The sequence below is a fragment of the Sceloporus occidentalis genome, unplaced genomic scaffold (assembly GCF_023333645.1).
Source record: "Sceloporus occidentalis isolate IW3139 unplaced genomic scaffold, rSceOcc1.0.p SCAF_1, whole genome shotgun sequence".
Taxonomy (NCBI): domain Eukaryota; kingdom Metazoa; phylum Chordata; class Lepidosauria; order Squamata; family Phrynosomatidae; genus Sceloporus; species Sceloporus occidentalis.
The window spans coordinates 230,758,762-230,781,712 of NW_028316981.1; the positions used below are offsets into that span (position 1 = coordinate 230,758,762).

The following is a 22,951-nucleotide window of genomic DNA, read 5'->3' on the forward strand; positions in this document are numbered from 1 at the left end:
CATTTCCGACTTATGGTGCTCCCCCACCTACCCACCCACCCCGGCGAACCTATCACAGGGGTTTCTTGGCAAATTTCTTCTTGGCTTTACACCTCTTTCTTCTGTGTTATACCTCTTTTAAAAATTTTTAAAAAGAAATTCTTTAAAAGTTACAATGTTTCAAGGATTCCTTATTGAAAAGGCAGTTCCATTCTTTGGGGTGGGGAGCAAAAAATGCCTCTCTTGTTTCCATAGCCTTGGCAAATATGTACAGTCAAACTGCCTGTTATTTTAAAGATATAAAACTACCAGTCAGTGTTGAATTATAGCCAACTTGGCAAAGTAACATCAAACATTTTTTTGTTATATGTTACAGGGAGGATAAGATGAACTCGTCATGGATCCCATGCTTTCAGTGCCAGACATGCATGTCTTGGCAAAATTTCATTCCACTCTATTGTAACTGAAGTCCAGCTGCAGGCATGATATACACCATCGGTGTGAAATAGATCAGTGATTCCCCAATGTTAGTCTTCCGGGTGTTTTGGACTTCAACCCCCAGATGACCCAACTACCTTGGCCAACAGTCAAGAATTATGGGTGCTGAAGCCTAAAACACCTGGAGGACCAAAGTTTGGGAATCACTGCATTAGATTAGGGGTCACCATTAATCATTAGTCTTTATGGAAAAGATCTTTGATGAATATTACAACATAGGAACAGCCAATTCTGGAACATTTAGCCTGATACCTGCATCTTTGTGTACTGCTTTGTTGTGGGTTCACCACTGTGGCCAATAATGTAGTATTAAGCCTTTTACAGTAAGATACTGACACCACTGATATGTTACCAGAAATACACAGATGTCTAGCTCACTATGTTGTCTCTTACATTTGCTCTCTCATTGGTATACAAACCCTGCTCTTTTGCTGTAATGTACTTAATGATATACATTTGTGGGTTATTATTGCAAGAAGAACATGTCTTTTCTATTTCTGGACATGAAAAGAAGCCTAAACTTTTACGTAACAAAGAAACAGGAAAGGGAGGAGGAGAACACAAAACTGCATTATTTTTTCACTGTTTACAAACAAGTAAGCTTCCAAAAGAAATATTATAGAATACAGCCATTCGGGCAATTCTTTCTGAAAATGGAATTTTCAGATATTGTAATGTTTGTTTTGTTGTTTTTTTAATCTTCATGTTATCAGATTTGTAGCAATCCCACGAGATTGAGGTTTTCAATATTTTTGGCTACATTTCTTAAATAAAATAGAACTTATGAACAAATATACCTAAAGTGGAATATGTAGGAAATACTGTAGGGAAAAGGTATGCCTCCAGAATATATAAAATAATATAGTTTTGTGTTGTTGTTGTTATTTTAAAAAGGATACCGTGTCAGTAAGAAATCAGTACACAAAAGAGAACTCAAGGTTATATGCAATCACTCTCCTTCTGCTATCTTTGCCCATACAAAAATTCTGCTTTTATAATGAACCGTCTTCAACTGTTTCATTCTTATATATGGGAATGAATACTTAGGGCCCAAACAGACAGGCCAGAATAAAGCTACTTCAGGTCACTTTGGATGTATGCTGTTTAAATGCTGCATGCATCCTAAGAGGCCAACAGCCACACCAAAGCCACACTCCAGTTCTAAGGACTGGAGCGCAGCTCTGGCACAGCTTCTGGCCTCTTAAGATGTGAGTATTATTGAAACAACATACAGTGGTACCCCGGGATACGAATGCGCCGCCTTACGAAATTTCCGGGTTACGAAAAAAATCCATTTAAAAACATTGTTCCGGGTTACGAAGGTTATTTCGGGTTACGAAGAAAAAATTGGTGCTTTTCGGCGCGATTTCACACGGAATCGCGGCTTTCGCTATTAGCGCCTATGGGCTTTTCGGCTAGCGAAAGTTTCCGGGTTACGAAAGCGGCGGCGGAACGAATTAATTTCGTAACCCGGGGTACCACTGTATCTCCAAAGTGATCCGAAGCAACTTTATTTTGGCCTGTCTGTTCGGGCCCTTAGGGTACTTTTCTGCCTGCTGTGGGATAAAACAAATACTCTTTCTCAGTATTTTCCCCCTATTCAAATGTCCCAAAGTGTTTTGAAGGAATTATTTTGTCAAGACACTTCCCCCCCCCCAAAATACCCTCATTTCTCAACCCCCCCATCCCACCCCCCGATCATACAGAAAATACGCTTCCACTACAGAAACAGTCCTTTCAATCCAGAAAATCCTTTCTCCTCCCCCCCGTTTTTTCTGTGCTGAGAGTAGTTCTTAGTAGAAGAAAAAAAGAATGTTTTTCTCTGCAGAATAATTCCTCTGCACTTCTTTGAGACATTTGAATACTAAGAGAAAATCTGGCAGATTTTCACTGGCCTGTTCTATTATGAACATTATTTCCACTTGTAGTGTGCACTCACCTTCCTTCTGATACTGATACTTTTCTTTTTAATTATCCTCATAGCTTGTGCTGTTTAGTCCTTGTGCTGGAACATCCCTTACCAGTGACAGAAACACTGCCAGTCTATGGGACTTATACCCATGAAACTAGCTGTAGGGACTGTGGAACGGCCATGCTATCACCTCAAACTGAGCTCTTCTTTACAATGGCAGAACACCCCGAGCCCATCTAAACTCATTATTGCATCTGGGGCTTTGGATTGTGTGATTATTTCCCTGCAGTTGGCCCCCTTTAAAATCAATGGGATCTTGATTAAGATATTAAAACAGACCTTTTAAATAATTTTCATAGCACCTAAGTTCAACTGTCTGAGTCTGGATTTCACCCAGAGTATCTCCAGAGCACAATTTTGAAATAAGAATCGTGTTTCTAGGTACTGTCCATTTATTTCTTTAAGACAGACAATTGCAGCTGCAGCTATTATTATTTCTTTGCTTAAAGACATAGCCATGTTAGCCTAGAAAATCAACACACAAAGAGATCTTGTAACACCTTTGAGACTAACTGAAAGAGAGAAGTTGGTAGCATGAGCTTTGGGCCTACAAGCTTCACCTCCTAGAGACTGGAAAAATCTCAGCTAAGGACAAAATTTCCCCTTAAGGGCAAAAAGCAAAGAAAGAGGCAGTGGAAATACCATGATAGCGCCTATCAATGCAGAAGGCATTCTTTCACTAGGTTTTTATCTTGTTGAACATGTTGTTTGGATGTTTCTGAATTAAACTGGATCTTTCAAAAGGGGTACTGCTGTACTGTATTAAACATTTGAATAAATCAAATGAATACTACACTGTTTGAGTACTCCTGTTCTTTTCATCTTTCTTTCAGCTCTCTGTCCTGAGACACAACAACAGGATGTGCCTTGGAGAAGAGTATGTAATCTAACTTTATTTATTTAAGAGGTTATGTATGTGTGTATGTGTGCATATATAATTTTGATCACAATCATTTTTTTTGGGGGGGGGGGGGGAATAGCAAAAGCAGACAGACAGACACAAACACTGGGATTTTAAATTTTTACAAATACCGGTAAGCAATATAAAATGTATCCAAGCATGTGGAGAACACTATGCACCACCAGTGAGTTACTGCATCTAGTTCCATCCATTTGGAGTTTGTGGTGGTAAATATGTTTCAGACTTTAAGCATGCTTATTTTAAAAAATAATAATTGTTTTGACTTTTGGTTGTCCATAAGCCATTAAATTAATTCACCATTTAAAAAAAGTTCCTTCATGTAAATTAATGATTTTTTTTACATCTACTTATTTACTTGTTTTTTTGTTTTATTTATATCCCACCTTTATCTTAGCATAGGATTCAAGGTAGCATACAAAAAAAAAAGAGAGGCTAAAACATGAAGCGGCTGATAATAAAAAAAAGTTACACAGTTAAACAAGTTATCACTTTGACTGGCCATTAAATTTTGAAAAAAATATATAATCATTTATTTATTTTAAATAATTAATAATAATAAATGATGAGTATTGAAATTTAAAAACATACAAAACATGTAAGCATACAAGAACATACAAGAACATATAAAACCTAGTACAATATCATTTAAAAATCTACATGCCTTTATTAGGTATCACCAAAACGCACATTATATATGTTTCAAGCTTGCGAAGCCCTACTGGGTTCTTCATCAGCCAAAGGTGTTTAAAAATCATAGCAGAGAAAGGAAAAGGGGGAAAGGGGATAATGTTAATCATAGCCCTGCATTTTCTCAAGATGTTGTCGTTGTCCTCAATTCAGATGGTGTGGAATTTTTTATACGGCTGCAAGCCCCTTTATTAGGAAAAGAAAACTGAGTATCTCAGGAAGCCTCCATGCTTTTGCATCAGGAAAACTTTTAGGTGTTGTTAAGGTAAAACATGCCAATGCAGTCCCAATTTAAAAGGAAAACAAATGTTTTATCTTTGTACAAGGGAAAAACCTCAAATAAAGGCCCAGTCCATTGGCTCTCTCTAGGATTCCCCTATGGTGGCTAAAATGAGGTATCTTCACATTCAGAAAACATATCCAGGGGTAGCCATGTTGGCCATATAGCAAAATAAGTATGTATGTAAGTAAGTAATTGTGGCGGGGTACATACCGCCACTTTGCGCCGCTCTGCCGCCGCCGCCAGTAGGTCCGCGGGGGAGCCGGAGCCTTCACACGGCCCGACTCCCGCGCGGACCGAAAAAGAAGCTCCAAAATGGAGCTTCTTTTTTCGTCGCGTTTGCGACGTAGCGAGGCGCCAGGGGCGCGCTCGCTACGTCACAAGCGGCGCGACACGTCTGGACGCTGTGCGTCCAGTACGTCAAGATGGCGGCGCCCATGTGGAAGGGGCGCCGCCATCTTGTACGTATTCTATACGTACTAGGGTTAGGGGGGTGCGGAAGCACCGCCCCTTCCTAACCCTAGTACGTATAGAAGACGTACTAAATGGTGGTATGTATCCCGCCTAAGTAAATAAAACTTTTATTTTTTATTTTTATCCCATTTTTCATACAGTTGGCCCTCTGTTTTCACGGAAGATCCATTTCGGACCCCTCTGTGAAAATGGAAGCTCACACAAATTCAAGTCCCATAGGTTGGAATGGTGTGCATGCCAGGCATGCGCACCAGGCAAGCACCCCTTTAAAAATAGCGGCGATAGCTCCTCCACAGATTTTCGAGGTCACGGATCTCAGATCCACAAGTTAGGAGGGCCGACTGTATAACAAAGTGTGTTTATGTGTATGTGTGTATTTAAATATTCACTTAAACATTCACACCAAAATAAACACACCACTTCTTACTATGGAACCTTCCTTCACACATCAAAATGTATTTGTAACTTTGGCCCCATACAGACAGGCAAAAATAAAGCTGCTTCGGATCACTTTGGAGGTATGCTGTTTAAATGATGCGTGTGTCCTAAGAGTCCAGAAGTTGAGCCAAAGCTGCGCTCCAGTCCTTAGGGCTGGATCATGGCTTTAGTGCGGCTTCTGGACTCTTAGGATGCATGCATCAGTTAAACAGCTTACATCCAAAGTGACCTGAAGCAGCTTTATTTTGGCCAGTCTGTATGGAGCCATAATTACAAACCCCCTCTTGCCCTCCCTCATTTAAAATAAAGACTCCTCACTTGTCCCAGAATGTATAATCAAAAACAGTTCATAAATATCCCTTGTGTTTTCAAAACTTGTTTTTACTTTCATGTAAACACTGTTATCTTCTTTAACTTGATTAACTTCACTGCCTTCATTAATCAGCATTGCTTTCTTCAAACAGATTGTAAAATATATGTAATCATTTAAAAACATAACAATATAATTTAAAAAAAACCAACACACATAACCCTTCCAAAAATTATCCCCATAACCAAATAATCACAAAAATCTTTGTCTGAAAAGAAAAGTATTTGCCTGGTGAATTGAAAGCAGAGAGGAGGCTAATATAGCAATCCTGTGGAAGGCTATTCCATAGCCTTGGAAACAGCATCATTCATACTTCTAAAAATCCTCACGGAGATGTGCACACATACACATATAGGTTCAACAGAGCAATTTAGCTTAGAAGAGACCCTCGTTTTATTTAACTTGAGCAGATCCTATCACCCTCCAATTTATTCAAAGCAAAAAAGGAAGGAAGGAAGGAAGGAAGGAAGGAAGGAAGGAAGGAAATGAAATGGCATTACAGGATGCCAAATATAATTAATAATGCATGTGTATCACAGCAGTTTAAATATTCACAGTTCCATAGTGACAGCGCTCTTGTGCATTTGAATTACTGGTATTGTGGCTTTTTATTTGTTTTAAAGTCAAGGCAAAAAATGACTATGGATCCAAGAAATTTTATAGATTAATATATTAATGTGTTGTAATTCTACTACATTAAAAAAGTACACAAGCTTTTACACTGCTGTGATGTTTTATGCTGTGTTGCAAAACAAATAATTGATGTACACATGTTTTAAAGACGCAATTCGATTTCTCCATTTCAGGAGAAGTTACATTATCCTCTGTTGTTAAGATTTGGCTTTGAGCATGTTTAGCTGTAAATAACATTTATGTTTGGACTCCTTTGTTGCCATTGCAATATTTTCAGATCAAATATTGCCAAGCACTTAAATCTATGATTTGAAACTTGATCCCATGACAAAAATGAAAGGCTATTAATCAAATATTTTTTTAAAAAAAATCTAAAATAATCGTCTCTGGTTTATAATCACAATACTGGGAAATTCAATATTTCTGCTCAAACAAAGAGACTGGTAGACATATTTACAAAAGGCCTTATGATGTTTGCAGTTGACTTTGCAGAAGACAACATTTATAAAACCTTTACTGTGCCTGACAGGTGCCATGAATTCTCTGGAGGATTAGTGTATTCAGATTTTGTCTTTCATTTGAACTTCAAACACAAATTTTGCTAGGGAGTGTGTTTTAATAGCTTTTGGAAATTAAAACCTTTGTATTTGTGTCATTCTAATATTCTCTATGAATTTACCTTTGGGAAACAAATTGCTGCAAAGCTAAATGCAATTATAATTTTGTTTAAGTAAAAAAAAAAATAAGAGGCTGGATAAATGTATTAAGGATACACAAGGGAAAAGAAGAAACATGGGTACTTTCTGTAACTGTTTCTTCAAGGGAAACATAATACTGAATGGTAAAATAGTTACAAGACTCAAAGAAAGAAAGAAAGAAAGAAAGAAAGAAAGAAGGAAAGAAGGTATTTTAAGCTAAATATTGAAACTGAGAGCTGTCCCAGATGGTCTAAAAACTGCAATTTTGCTTATGTGTTTTAAAAGGTGGTTTAACAGTCCTGACATTCAGCCACATGAAATGAATCATGACTATGGCTGCATCCTCACTACAGAAATAATCCAGTTTGCTACCACTTTAACTGCCATGGCTCTATTCTACAGAACTCTGGGAATTGTCATTTGTTGTGACATTTGTTGTGACAGAGAAGGCAAAATGTCTTACAAAACTATAGTTTCCAGAATGCCATAGCATTGAGCCATTGGTGGATGAGGCCTTCTGTGTGTAAAATTAGAGAACGAATCAAAACCTCAAGAAGGTGAAAGCAAGTAGATGTCCCAAGGTTTTGTGAAGTTTCTTAGTGAAAGTTTTTCCAAACAATGTGGATATACTTCACAGATCATAAGCATATCTTAATCTGCTTTTTTATGGTTTTGCATTTGTAGTCTGCAAACAACATTCTCATTTATTGTTAAGCACTACTCCACATAAAAAAACCTGTATAAAAGGAATGTCAAAAATTCTCTTCATGGAATTATAGCCCAGTGTCTGTTATTTTATTTGTTTGTTGAAATATTTATACTTCATATTTTCAGGTGTGTGTGGGTGTGTGTGTGTGTGTGTGGTGGGTGGAGTGAGACAGTGCTCTCCAGCTGAGTCCTCCATTGCCTTTTGACTGTATTTTGTTGTTTTGTGTTTTTTAATTGGGGTTAGGGATTCTTATTATTTATGTTATTATGCTTTTATGATTGTTACCTGCCTCAATCCTTTGGTACAGGGCTATAAATAAATTATATTGTTGTGGTTATTATTATTATTATTATTATTATTATTTCACTGATAATGTTATTCTTTCCCTCAGCATTGAATTAAAGGTTTTAAAGCATTTTTGTTTTGTTTCTATTGTATTTTTAATCTGTTGGTTTTATAGTATTTGTTATTGAAAATTCAGTTGTAAGGTGTTTTTTTTTAAAGGAAAACTTTCTTTTAAATTTTCCTAAATAAACAAGTATAAATAAATGGAAAGATGGTTGCTTTAACTAGGCCATAGTAACATAGTGATACCAATGAAAAACATTTTTTTTTTGGGGGGGGGGGGTTCATGATGTAATAGATGCCCATCTAATTTGTATTTTCTGAACCAAGAGATGGTTTACCATTGAGTTTTTTCCTCTTCCTGAATTACTTGGCTCAATTTTCTATATTATTATTATTATTATTATTATTATTAATATTAATATTATTATTATTAGAGAGCACAGAATGGAAGTGTAATTAAAAGTATGATGCACCAATGCATTGTATTATAAAATGTGCATGTTAAGAAAAAATGCACACAAAAATAAATGCAATTTTTGCAAATCCTTTTTTTTTAAAAAAACTATCTGCAAACTGATGCAAGAATGAGATAGAAAAAAAATTAGAAACAGAAAAAACTGAGAGATCCATTCCTAGTGAATATGCACAGAACATTTGTGTCTCCTTCCTGTGTAAAGTAACAGAATGGTGAAATTCTGCACCAACAGGAACTTCTAGGGGCCATCTTACGTAAGAGCTGAGAAACAAAAGCACACAGAGGGAGGGCCCTGTGCTTTTCACTCTGGATAGACTTTCATCTTCACTGTGTAATGTCAAATGCTCTCTCTTTTTATATAAGAAATTAAGTTTACTAGAGCTACTGAATTTGTCTTACCTGTCATAGCAGCATTATTTTTTCAAGAAATGTGTTTAATTAAGCATGTACTCCTCTACTGGAGCAGCTATCCTAAATCAAGCTGTGCTCTTCCAGGTGTTCTCTCACTGATTTAGAATATCTCAAAAGACTGTGCCTCTTTTGTCTCTAAATAAAATTATGCTAAAATTTCTAGGTTGATAACTTTTCTGGGATTTACTGGTAGATTCTATAACTTTTTCCAGCATTGCTTAATGAGGATGTGCAGGGACTGATAGAATAGCATCAAGTTCAAGTGTTGCCATCATTTGTCACCAAGAAGCAGAAAATAGCAGGGATCTTCCACCAGACAACAGTATTATAGCTACATCCACACTACTGTAACACAGATATACTGAAACACACACACACACACTTCTAGCATTAACAGCATTGCATTGCATCTGATCTCTGCTCCCTTCCTTTTCTGCTTAATATTCCTAAAGATGCTAAAAGACTAATTTTGTTTCCTTAAAAAGCAGAATGATATTTGCTGATATTTCAGCAAAATGATGGGTGAGAAATAAGAAAAACAACAAATATGATTGCATGGATCATTTGGTTTTATGATGGGGGTGCATTTGTTGTTTATCTTACAATATTGAAACTCTTGCTGAACAATAAACACAAAAATTCCTTCATGACTAAAAATACCCAGGAGCAGAGAAATTAGATTCCCAGTGCCTTCAGATTCCTACTGAAGGGAACCTGCTGATAATATTACATATCACACCCTCAAAATTGTCAATAACCAGGAACACTTTTAATTTTTACAAAGGAAACAATTAACAAGCCTGAAGTAAGATGTATGTCAAAGATTGTAATAGGCGGAAGAACAATAAGATCGGGTGTGTTACATTAACAAGTAAAAAAACTGGTTAGGAGAAAGTATAAAAATGTCCTTTCTTACCAACTGGAAAATGAGAAGACCAGACAATAGGACTGGGTACTTAAAGGTCACTTTATTAACAATCTTTCATGTTCAACTTCAATGATCTGCAGCAGGAAGGAGCCTAAAGTAGGCTCCCACCCTGACCTCCTCCTTAACCACTCCAAGCAAAGCACCAAGCTCTGAGTGCCAGCCATCACTTTGGCTGGACACCCAGCCAGTTGTCAGCAAGGGAGACCTATGGAATCCCCCCATCCCATCCCATAAAGGAAAACATGCCCTAGGCTGGTGGTTCCCAACCTTTGGCCCTCCAGATGTTTTGGACTTCAGCTCCCAGAAGCCCCAGCTAGCTTGACCTGAAGTCCAAAACATCTGGAGGACCAAAGGCTGGGAACCACTGCCTTAGGCTCATCCCAAGTGTAGCATCCTTTCCCTCTAGGCCCACAGGAACATGTCTGGAGATGTCCTCTTAACCAAACTGGTACCTAGTGGTGTTCACTCCCTATCTGCCATCGACAAGGCACAAGCATAGCACCTTCCCCCCATCAGGGGAAAACAAGACCATTACCCTTTCCTGCAGATCGGACCAAACAAATTGTTCCCTTCATCTGAAAGGTGGATCCTGTCATCCCTATACAGGTGAGGCTTTGTAAGCACTATCCCTGGTGAGTGGTAAAGTTGCCATTCCCAGATCCCATGGAATTCTATATCTCACTATCAAGGCAACCCAAATCCCCCTCAATCCTCCAAACATTCCAGGTAACATAATGAGCCAAACCAATCTCTCTCTGGGCCACCCAGCATGAATTGCTCTTCAGTAAGCAATAGCTTGAATGATGAGGACTTTGTCCTTAAACAAACTAAAATTATTTCTTCCACATGGATAATCAAAGGGCTGAAGGCCATTCCAGTTCTTACCCTATACCCCAAGCTATTCAATGCAAGCTTCCTCATTCATCCCAAACTCGGATCCAACATGACTAGAATGTGCTTGCCTGGCAGCCAAGATTTTCATGTTGTGGCCACATATTAAAACTGGGCCTCTCTTCGTTATAAACCCACAACATACAATCAACAAACAAATAAAAATGTTAAACAATCAATATTGTTTCTTAAATGGCTGTACATAAGACCTGAGAGAGTCAAATGTCCCAGTTCCATTGTCTGTGAAACAGCTCACAAATCTGCCAGAGTTCCAAGAGTATTTGAAGCTGTTGGGTAACTGAGCTCCAAATACTCTTTCCAAGCTCTTACTGGATATTGAACCTCACTGATGGAATACCCAGTTGGACCTCAGTTCCCTGTCCTCTTTTATTTATTTTGGACTGGCACATTTTGAAGGAAATGATGTCAAGCATGAGGTGTGTATGTCTCATATCTAAAGCTCTCAGCTGACCTGATCATGAACCCACCACAAATTCATTCACAAAAGTACATCAGGGAAGACAATGAAACTAGCTTCATGAAACAATAAGGGCTGAACGAGTTTTAAGTATCTACGATGTACCAAGCAGGCTCCTCAGAATGGTAAGTGAAATAGGCCTCTATGTGTCCGGGACATTGTCAGCTTCCCTTGTCCAGCTCTCCTGGATCTAAAAACCATTAGCAGAATCAGCATACCTCTGCAACTTAGTTTAAAAGGCCATAGTAGCAACTAAATTACTTTGCAGATTCTTTGCCTTTTCTTCAACTGGGAAGACTGTACATACCATGCTATAGCTATTCCTGGTTCTTGGTGCCAAAGACAACTTAACAGCCCTATGGCCTCATGCCGCCAAGTGGCCACAGTCTTCAAGATACGCCCCACATATCTTCAAGAACTGACCTGCAAGAATATATATAAGGTATACAGGATTATACATAAAAGCATGAGCCATACTGCAGGGAATGCATCAATGGTGTACAACATTCTGTATCTTCTTTCCTTCCAAATGTCAGCAAGCTATAAATGAAAAGACTGGCCCAAACTCACAAACAGAAAAGAGTGCAGCCTAATGATTCAGTAAATAGTGTGACAAGTGTCTGTTAATTGAAGGACATTCTTTTTTGTTAGATTTGTGCATGGTGCAATCAATCCCATAGACGGTGAAGTGACCTGACTATTATATCATATTGCATTGCCAGAAACATTGTATTTCAGCTTATTTTTTATATTCTGTATTTTGCAATAACATGGGGACATAGGTTCTTACAACCTATCATCCATCCCTTTAACACCTAGATGCTAATTCAGAATTTGAAGGCTGAAAGAGAACAAAAAAGACCAGCTATTCTGCTGGCTACAGCTCAATGGTCTGTTGTTCCAGAGTTGGGGGAGTGGGAATGGGGGTGGAAACTATTTTAAGTACTTGGAACAATGATAAAAGCCAAAATGTATTAGTAGTTAATACAAATTTACTCTACTTTAGATAATGAACATCTTAACTCAGAAAGTTAAACACCACTGTCTTCTATTGGCAAATTCAAAGGACCTATTCAGCAATTACTGTGGTCAACTAGTTTTTTTTAAATTAAATAGCTGGACAAATTTTTTAGTTCCTATGGCTCTTCTCATTGTGTGTACATAAAGTAAGGATGAACTAGAAGATCAAACAATAACTCTGGGTTATTTTTTTATCAATAATTCTTAAATGTGCTCCTTTCTTAGACTCCTTCTTTCATCTATTTTATTTGTCATGCATGCAGTTAGAATGTACTATTCTGGTCTATGGTGTAATAAGAATAATTACTATTCAGTAATTAAATTTGTTTCCCCCCTTACCCACATACACTCTGAAGAAGCAGCACAAGCCATCATGATAACACTAACAATGAAGTCCTACCCTATTACAGTGGGTCCTTTCCTTATGTGGGGGATCCGTTCCAGACCCCCCTGCATAAGGGGAATTTCGGTATGCTCAAGCCCCATTGAAGATAATGGGGCTTGTGCTTACAGCAGCACATGGCGTGCAGACCATGGGCGCACACACCATTACCCCTTTTGGATGGGCTGAGGCTTCTTCCAGCATGAGCTTCCAGTGTATGCTGGAGTCCAAGATGGCGTGCCCACGTTACACATGGGAACACTGTATTCATTTACTCGTGTTATCAGTAGGGATGTAAAGAATATTCTCCAGAGAGAGAGAGCTGGAGAGAGGTTTGTCATGCCCTGCCTCTGAGGCTGAGAGAATGTGCACTCTCCTTGCCTATTATTATTATTATTATTATTGCATGACCTTAGCATCACCATGGGAGAAGTGCAGAGTTGGTCATGCCCTGCCTCTGAGGCTGAGAGCGTGTGACCCTCACAAAAGAGAAGAAGGGGCAGGGTGGGGTGCAATGGCAGGAATTCTGCCATGATGGATAAAACCTAGCATTCGAAGGGATTCCAAGAGGTCATCCAACCCCCCCTTCTACCATGAAGGAATACCTAGGAATTGGAGTTGAAACTGAGAGCATGTGACTTGCCCAAGGTCAGCCAGTGAATTTCTATGGTGAACTGGGAGGCTAGAGTCCTGATCCCAACTCAGCCATGTAAATCAACAGGGTGACATCGGGTAAGTCACACTCTCTCATTCATGGATATTCTGCACTCTCCTTGCCAATTATTATTATTATTATTATTATTATTATTATTATTATTGCATGACCTTAGCATCACCATGGGAGAGGTGCAGAGTTGGAGTTGAAGCTGAGAGCAAGTGACTTGCCCAAGGTCAGCCAGTGAATTTCTATGGTGAACTGGGAGAATGAAGATCTACTGAACTTTTCCCCTTCCCCACTGCCATTCCCTTCTCCTTTTGTCTCTTGTCTCTTTAGATTGGAAGCCTGAGGGCAGGGAAATGTCTAACAATTTGTAAGCTGCTCTGATAGCCTTTTGGCTGAAGAGCCGGGCAATAATAATAATAATAATAATTATTATTATTATTATTATTGCATAACCTTGGCATCACCATGGGAGAGGTGCAGAGTTGGAGTTGAAGCTGAGAGCAAGTGACTTGCTCAAGGTCAGCCAGTGAATTTCTAGGGTGAACTGGGAGGCTAGAGTCCTGATCCCAGCTCAGCCATGTAAATCCACAGGGTGACATTGGGTAAGTCACACTCTCTCACTCATGGATATTCTGCACTCTCCTTGCCTATTATTATTATTATTATTATTATTATTATTATTATTGCATGACCTTGGCATCACCATGGGAGAGGTGCAGAGTTGGATCCCATGCATTCCTTCATAGCAGAAGGGGGTTGGACTGGATGGTCCTTGAGAGTCCCCTCAACTCTAGCATTTCTTGTTGGGGCTTCACAGTTTATTTGTTGAGACTGAGCTTTTCCCCCCTTTTGTGTGTGTGCCTTCAGGTTTTTATAAGCATAGGAATGTTCTTTAAACATCTGCCAAACTTCCTTTTGACATGGTAACTGAGTTTGAAATGCAAAGTAATTAGCGTAATTATTCGACTTGTCTTTTATTGTCATTCGAGAAATCTGTGAAAAATATTTCGCTAGCTGCTGGAAGGGAGAGAAGAAATCACCTTTTGAAAGGGGGTTTTGTGGAACGAATATTTTTTAAAGAAATTCTCCTCAAGTTCTCAATGAACAAGAAGAAAAACATGGGTTTCTCCAATCACTAGTTATCAGCACCAGCACCACTCTTAATTACCAGACCATAAATCTGTGGAGATGGTATCTGCCTGTGCAATAAAACATAAGGAGCACTTACATTTTGTCTGGTGATGGGGAGGATAAAAATACTGGAATAAGTATGCTTGTCTATTCTAAGCTTTATTGAACGAGATGCTAGTAAGCATCGCAGAAAGTATTCAGTTTCCCAGAATCCTATAAGTCTTGGAGCTTTCAGGAAACTAATTTTGGAGGAAGTATAAACTCTTCATCTAGGTCCCCACATGACAAAGATGCAAGACCTCTGCCTACACTGAGCTCTCTCCAAACCAACGAAACTACACTACAGCTGAGACACCATCTATACAAAATGTAGGCCTGTGACAACACTGACAGTTTCTTCCTTCTTTATGATTATTTAAACATCTTTCACTTGATGAAGAAGCCAGTGGAGCTTTGATAGCCTGCATTATGTGCTTCCAAGCATTTTTGGCTGGTCAATAAATGTATTACTCCTTTGTGAACTTTTTGATTTTTTTAATTATTATTATTTTGCTGTGTGGCTGGTACTCTGAATATGTTAAAGAAAGTTTTGCTGATCACTCAAGTTCACTTTTCTTCCGATACATCAGAAATTACATAAAAGAACTTATAGGAATACAGTGGCTCAGTGCCTCAGTGGAAACTGCAAAATAGCCTCCATATAAACTATTTTACTGTGTCCAGGAGGCTGGCAAAGACCTTATGACTTGGAGGAGGCATAATGTAGGAGGAAGATAGTGAAAATGTCAAACAATGTGGAGATTAAAGGCAGGTGAAGCGTACAATTCTAGCTACGGGCAATTCAAATAATGTACTAATTTTATTTTCTGCAGAATTCAAGATCTTAATCAGAGCCATACTAGTAGGTATACACTTTACAGTCTCTGTACAGATTTTTCTACCTGCTGCTATTGCACTTCAAATCCTATGAGGTTTATACCAGCGTAATATCAAACAAGCATCATCTCCCTTCTCATCTGTCTCTCACACAAATGCAGATGAGGGTATGTATTTAAAGCCAACCATTTAAATTGATACTTTACTTTCTCTGTCCTCTTTTGGATTAAAAATGACAAAAACTGAATACATTTTATCACTAGACTTCGATTTATCATTGATATGTTGTCATAGATTCAAAGAACTTAAAGTTTATTTAGGGGTGAAACAGACTATTCCAAAGGGGCAGCTTGGAGCCACCCTTGAGAGAGCCGGGTTGGGTCCACAGCAATTACATGCCACAGCTCCAATCTTACCCTTTGCTGGCCCCAAAAGAAGTGGCAAAGCGCTGCTCCTTTTTGAGCCAGTAAAAAGCCGACATGTAAACACTGTGCCAACAGAGTACCCTGAAGCCTGCTGCTGTGAAGCCAGCTTCTGGGCATCTTGGGGACATGTGTCATGTGGACACCAAGTTTCCAAGCCAGCTGGAAGCTGGCTTTTCATGCTGGTCTGTACCAGCCATTAGTCTAACCCACTGTTCCATACTCCATGTTTCATACACCCCCAAGTATATAAACACTAAGAAAAGAATTTAATTGCTTGTGTTGTTGGAGCAAAACTATACAGTAGTTAGGTATGCATTTAAAAAAACAATTTAGCAGATTTTACAGTATTACTCATATTCAGAATGAAGAAACAGTGAGTACTTCTTTTAATAATATTTAAATGTAGGAAAATCCCAAACGAATCCATCCCCTTTGCGTATTCATTCCCACAATTGTGAGTATTTGACTCTTAAAATGAGGAGTTTGGATCCCACTGTAGACAGACAAGTCATTGCTTATTGAGAGTTGCCACCCCATTTTCCCTAAAAGGCTCTAATCTTCAACAGTTACATAGAAAGCTGTTATGATAAGGCACACTCCTTATTAGGGATATCTTTCATAGCATCATAGAATCATAGAGTTGGAAGAGACCTCAAAGGCCATCCAGCCCAATCCCTGCTATGGTATTGATGCAAGAACTCTCAATCAAAATACCAGTTGCAAATCTATTAATGGTTATAATTAAGCCTTTTTGCAGAATACACAGAATTCAAGCAGAGAGTAATAGTGCTGTAAAAAGTTGAACATGGGTCTGAAAGCTGTCTAATACACACAAACATATACACAATGATATTACAAAAGGATGGACCAAGAGCCCAATGTCTATACACACAACCCTACTGTAAATGCCAACCACTATGTTAATTACAGCAGGTATTTAAATATTCAGACAGGTCGTTCAGTGATTATTATTTTTTAATTAGGTGTAACTATTGTGCTGAAAGTTATGACAGTATCTACTTCGACAAAAAATATGGGAGCCCTATTGGCTATTACAGGTTTTGGCACACATTTGTAAAGCCATCCGAGGAACTTCTCTACAAATAAGTAATGGCCAAGGAAAGATAGAACATTGGTATTACATGAAAGACACTTTGGTGATAAAGAAAGATTGTAAAGTGTAAAGCACAGTTTTCCAATCAAGTAGGCTTCCTTTCAAATAACCAAAGATGTTCTTTAAAAAAGAAAGAAATGCCAAATTGCTACAGAAATAATACAAATAGTCATAAAGTTGTTCTTAGGAGAAAGGATCATGGGGGGTGGGGGGGGGGAATTAAGATATTCTGCCCTTGGAAACCCATAGCTCCTACTGACTTCCAGAATGTTCTTGCAGATTTATCTTTAATACCAGGGTGGGAAGATCTGTCAATCTTCACTGTTTCAAAGTTCTTGGTTTTTCTTGATTTTCACTACTGTGTTATTGAAGTCCAAGTTCCATCTAATTCTTTTAATACCCCGAAATGTATGTGTATTTTTCTGTACATTTTTAAAATGTACCTACTTTTGTGACTATTTTTAAATGTGTATATTTTTATATGCACCTATTAATAAAGCGTGCGGTGCACAAAGGGCAACATAACACCACCCCTTTAGGGCTATCTGTTTAAGCCCTTATTGTCTCTAGTTTAACCAGGAACAGGGCAACTTCAAACCCACCCTGCCACCTTTGCTGGGATTTTGTCCTGTAGTGAAAGAGGTGTAGAACTCCTGCAGCTTCTGGCGGTTGCAATATGTTTTATCTTCAAACAGAACAAATATAGGCCCAGTACAGACGGGCCTCATGGCACGTCTTGATGACATGCTAGGGTTGCCTTGGGGCGTCGCTTACAGATGCCCTGCAACCCTGGTACATATTCTGTATATCAGAACGGCGATGCCCTGTACAGATGGGTGCTGCCATTTTGACATGATGGATGCTTAGCATCCGCCTGTCACGGCGCCGTTATGACATTGCAAGTGCACCATTGGCACACTGCAGCATCATAATGGCACCATGAGAAGAATCCACTTTTTGCGGGTCCTTTTTGCTCTGCAGGAAAGTCCCATGGTCTGGAGGCTGTGGCTTCCCCGCGGAGCAAAACCAGGCACCGGGAGACCGCCCTTTTGGGGCAGTCTGTACCTGGCCATAGTTTCTAAGGGTCTAAAATACATGGGAAAAGAGATGGCAAGTTGTCTTCCAGGCAACAGGTGGATGGCAGGTAATCCTCCAAGGAACACACATTTTTCCCGATCCAACCAAATCCACAGAGTGCATAGGAAGACTGACTGTAGCTTCATAGCTGCATGAGATACTCTAGTTTCTAGTATGTAGCTCCTTGCCATTACTTATACTATTATAACACAGCCAGATACTGGATGCAGCCAAACACACACTATAGTCTCTTAATTTAAAGTCTGGACTTGGAAAAAATAGCCACAGGCCATTTTGCTTTCAAGACGTAATGCTAAAGATTCTTTGAAGGGGTGAAAGCATGAGTTCGATTACAGTCATGCATTCCTTATTCTCAGTTACTGGAACACAGGAATAATGACACAACTTGAAGAGGTAACTATTTTGGAGTACAGCCAGCCTGGCCTTTCTCAAGCTCTGGATAATTGTAAAATTCAACAATTTACCAGCCAGGTGTCCACTACTAATCAGAAATGACTTTTGCTTGTCTCGGACCTTTCTCCCTGGTAACGTACTCCTGGAAATATGCTATACAAGCAGTTTGGGATGTGGAAAGAGAGGAACTGAGGAAGAGGTGCCCCTTTTTTCTGTACCGTGATAGATCCTGCCAACTGGCTGGGAGGAAGGCAGTGTGCCTTTTTATATATTTGGGCTTTTAAAATCATTCCCTTTTTGTGGGGGGGGGGGGGTGATCACAATGGGAGAGAATTAAATGCACCAGCAGCTCTGTTGTAACCCCTGACTGCAAGGATGTTGGGCAAATAGAAGAACTTTGCTTTCTGAGGTTCTATTCCCAGCAAACCTCCATTATGTATCCTTTTTGTTCTCTCTTTTATTGGAGTTTTGATTCAGAGAAGCATTGATTGCATGTATTTCTATTCAAATGAAAGCAGAATTTCCAATGATAAATAGTAGCTTTACCTGTCTCTGGCATCTAAGTTTTGATAATAGCAGTCCTGATCCATAAATTCAGGGTTTTCATTAATTTATATTGCAGATATCAGAATATAAATACTGCATAAATAAAGCAAATGGAAATTTTGTATTTCAAACCCTTGGAGGCTGATGTTTTGGGGGGGGGGGGTCCTTTGGAGGATTTTCTTCTCTTCGCTGTACTACTTCTGAAATCACATGTGAGTTCCCAAAGAGATATGCCTACATTTTTCTGCACAGTCTCCAGTGGAAAATAAAAATGACAAAAGCTCTTCATAAAATTTAACACAGTTAAGGGAGAAAAATGTCGACGCAGTGAAGAACACAGGCTCAAAGAGAAGCCTGAAAAGGGAATCATGCGACATCCATAAAACCACAGCAGCATTTTTACACTGTATTAAGACTTGTTGCCAAAACAGAACTTGAATCAAATTTAAAATTGTCTGCTCTTACAAAGCAGCCAGAGTAATTTTAAAGAAATTACAAGAATTTGATAAGATTGGTAATAACAGCATTTATCAAATAGAGGGGAAAAACCTGCTGTCTTGCAACGTTTCTGTATTATAGATGATTCTGTATGAGTGATCTACCACAATATGGGGACAGCATACCTGGCTTTTGACATGGGAAAAACAATCTATGTGCAAAGCATCGCTATTAGAAGAGGAGGAGGAGTAAATATAGGAGGAAAAAATACCAACAATCAAAGATATGCAGATGACACCATACTACTAGTTGAAAACATCATGGACTTGGAACAATTACTACAATTACTACAGAAAGTCAAGGCAGGCTTGTTGCTGAACATACAGAAAACAAAAATAACAAGCATGGAGGATCTACATAAATTAAGCCTAGACAACTAGGAAATCAAAATAGTTAAATATTTTTCCCTAGCTTGGATCAAACATTGATCAGAAAGGAGACAGCAGTCAAGAAATAAGAAGACTAGGAATGGGAAAGGTAGGGATGAAAGCACCAGACAAGATCCTAAGAGTAAAGATATACAACTGAGCACTGAAGTTAGAATCACCCAATCCATTGTAATCCTCATCACCGTGTATGGATGTGAGAGTTGGACGGTGAAGGAAGCAGGTAAAAAGAAGATCAACTCGTTTGAGATGTAGTGCTGAAGTAGAGTTCTGAAGATACCATGGACAGGCAAAAAGACAAACAAATGCATCCTTGAACAGATCAAGCCTGATCTCTTCCTGGAAGCCAAGATGATCAAACTGAGGCTATTGTACTCTGGCCACATCATGAGAAGGCACGGCCCATTAGAAAGGACAATGATGCTGGGGAAGGTAAAGGGCAACAGAAAGAGAAGAAGAGCACATGCCAGATAGATAGACTAAATGAGGGAGATTCACAGACCTGAATCTACAAGACCTAAGCAGAGCAGTGAGGGATAGGGGGCTTGGAGATGTCTCATTAACAGGATCACCATGAGTTGAGGTCAACTCCAGGGCAGCTAACACCACCAGTTGTCAAGGTCTTGCAACTAGAATTCAGCTCCTATTGGCTGTTTGTTAGCTCTCCCCTTACAAAGGCAAACACAGTAGTTGCTTCTTGATCTAAGAAGAAATAACCCATTATCTGTGCAGTGGAACAGGCTGAGTCAGTAAGACATATCCATTCCAAAGAAAGACATGGCAGTCTGAGTGTTCACATGACTATTTCCTCAGGGCTCTTCTTTCCCACACTGTGTTTACCCTGAAGTTATTGGCTAAAAATAGTGCATCATATTAAATCAGAGATAAACAATGTACAACTCTCCAAGGCTTTAAGTTGTCTTGATCCGCCTGCTACTGTCACTGAACCATCCATCCTGATTTTTCACTAACTTCATATAGAATTTTTTTTTACCCTGTTGTGGCTGGCTGTGAGATGAGAACCCATATCAAGATTGCCAAATGTCGTGTATTAAAAACCAGCTGTGAGTTCTTATCCTTAATGGCTATAATTGTTGTTGATGTGATGTGCCTTCAATTCATTTCTTATTTATGGCAACCATAAGGCAAGCCTATCACATGGTTTTCTTGGGAAGATTTGTTAAGAGGGGGGTTGTATTTAATAGTTGCTAAACTTTTAATTGTTGGTGGTAATGTTTCATTATTTCCCCCCCTCAGGGCTCTGGATTGGCCAGTTCAGAAAATATATTGGGTAACTTGATTAACTGAGCAATTAGAGGAATATTTGCAAGTTTCAGAATGCCCATTGTGTTCAAGAGGTATATTTTCTGGTGACTTGTTTATTACAGGGCTCATTCCCACTAGACTTTAAAGCGTGTTCCTGATCGGGCTGTATGTCCATCGCTCCCACTTGAAACCGGTTCTGATCCCACTGTGTTCAGTTTCAGCTGAAATGAAGTGAGGTAAACACAAAAAAACACTCTTTCCTGACACTAGTTTTTGGGTGGTTCTGTTGAAAAGAACCAAAGCTGAACCATGTTCAACAAGTGGGAACGATGGATCAGATTCACATCAGGGGGCTGTGTCGACTCTTGCCAGCTTCTCTCAACCAGCTCCAGTGCTCTGGTGCTGTTCTTGGGGTGCAGCCATGGGACACCATCTTGGGGTGGCTCCTTTCCCAGAGCGCTTCCTTTGGGCTCAATCAAAGCTAGCAGGCGACAAGTATAATTGAGAGGCTTTCCTCCTTGGAGAGAGAGCCATAGCAAGCTGGGAACCTCACCAGAGTCCTTGGAGAGCAGCTTCGCCTTCTGTTCCTTCCTCTGCCTTTCCCAGCTCGGCCATGGAAACCAACTGGCAAGTCACACTCTCTCAGCTGCAGGGGATGAGGAGGAGGAAGTGGAGGAAGGCCTGGGAGCACTCTGGCCAAGCTCCCCAGTTGAGGCTGCCGAAGGTGGGTCGAGGCCAGGGGCCTGGAGAGGCCCGGGTTGTGGCCTGGAAGCGCTCTCACCTTTGGGGAGCGCTCTGGCCAGGCTCCCCCTGGTTGAGCCAATTGAGGGTAGGTCAAGACAAGGAGGAGGAGATGAAGCACCGCCACCACTGCCATACATAGATGGTGAGGCAAGGGGCACACTAGAGGGCAGCCGATCAGTAGGAGGCAGAGGAGGAGCCACCAGGGCCCAAACCTTCCTGCCATGCCAGAGGAGGCTCTGTTGTTGTTGGTGTTGGTGTTGTTGTGTGCCTTCAAGTCTGTCATGGGATTTTCTTGGCAAGGTTTGTTCAGAAGGAGTTTGCCTTTTATTTTCTTCTCTTCCTCATCCTCTTTCCATGGCAGCCGTTTTTCCTCTCCCTCCCTCAAGTGTGAATAACAAAGGGGAGTACAAGGGGAGTAAATGGCCCTGGAGATATTTGATCACAAAACATCCCAGTTTCCATACCAAGTTATTTTGAAGTGGGAATTAGCCATTAGACATTTGGAAGAACAAACGATGTCCTTCTATCACAGTGGTAGACCTGACCTCTGCTAAACTATTTTTCTAAGATAAAATTGATATTTAAGAGTCAAGTTGTGTATTATTATTATTATTATTATTATTATTATTATTATTATTATTTTCCCCAATAATGAGACTAAAGAGAGCTAACATGGTTTTAAAAAAAGAGTAAGAAAAAATACAAAACCTTCAATAAAATATAATTTTTATTTTAAAACAAATTAAATAATTTATAAAATTAAAATATTAAAATTAATTAAAAGAATATATACAGACCTTAAAAACAGCACCACACAGTACTGAAAATCTATCCCAGTCAGTTTCTAAAAGCCTAACAGTATAAAAATATTTTAATTGCCGATGAAAGGCAAGCAAGGACCAAACTATTCTGCGTCCTTGGGAAAGGAGTTCCAAAGTCTAGGATCAGCCACCAAGAAGGCCCTCTGCTTTGTTCACATGAAATGAACATCAGGAGACGGTAAGACAGAGAGAAGGGCCTCTCCTACAGATCCTGAAGTTCAAATGGGCTTTTAAAGGAAGATTGTTGTTATTTGTTCCTTAAAGTCATTTCCAACTTATGGTGACCTAAAGTGAATCTATCACAGGATTCTTTGGGGCTGAGAGTATGTGCCTCACCCAGGATCACCCAGTTGGTTTCCATGGCCGAGTGGGAAATTGAATCCTGGTCACAATAGT

At 39.4% G+C, this 22,951-nt stretch overlaps 1 protein-coding gene across 11 annotated transcripts in view; it reads left to right on the forward strand.

The window, feature by feature from the left end:
• The window catches only part of PTPRD (protein tyrosine phosphatase receptor type D), a 1,452,104-nt gene that overhangs the window by 513,505 nt on the left and 915,648 nt on the right, over nt 1–22,951 (forward strand). For all 11 annotated transcript variants that reach the window (XM_089489811.1, XM_089489739.1, XM_089489757.1 and 8 more), the window contains exon 5: nt 3,283–3,326. The gene's annotated coding sequence lies outside the window, so the exon portion shown is untranslated. The remainder of the gene's footprint in view (nt 1–3,282; nt 3,327–22,951) is intronic.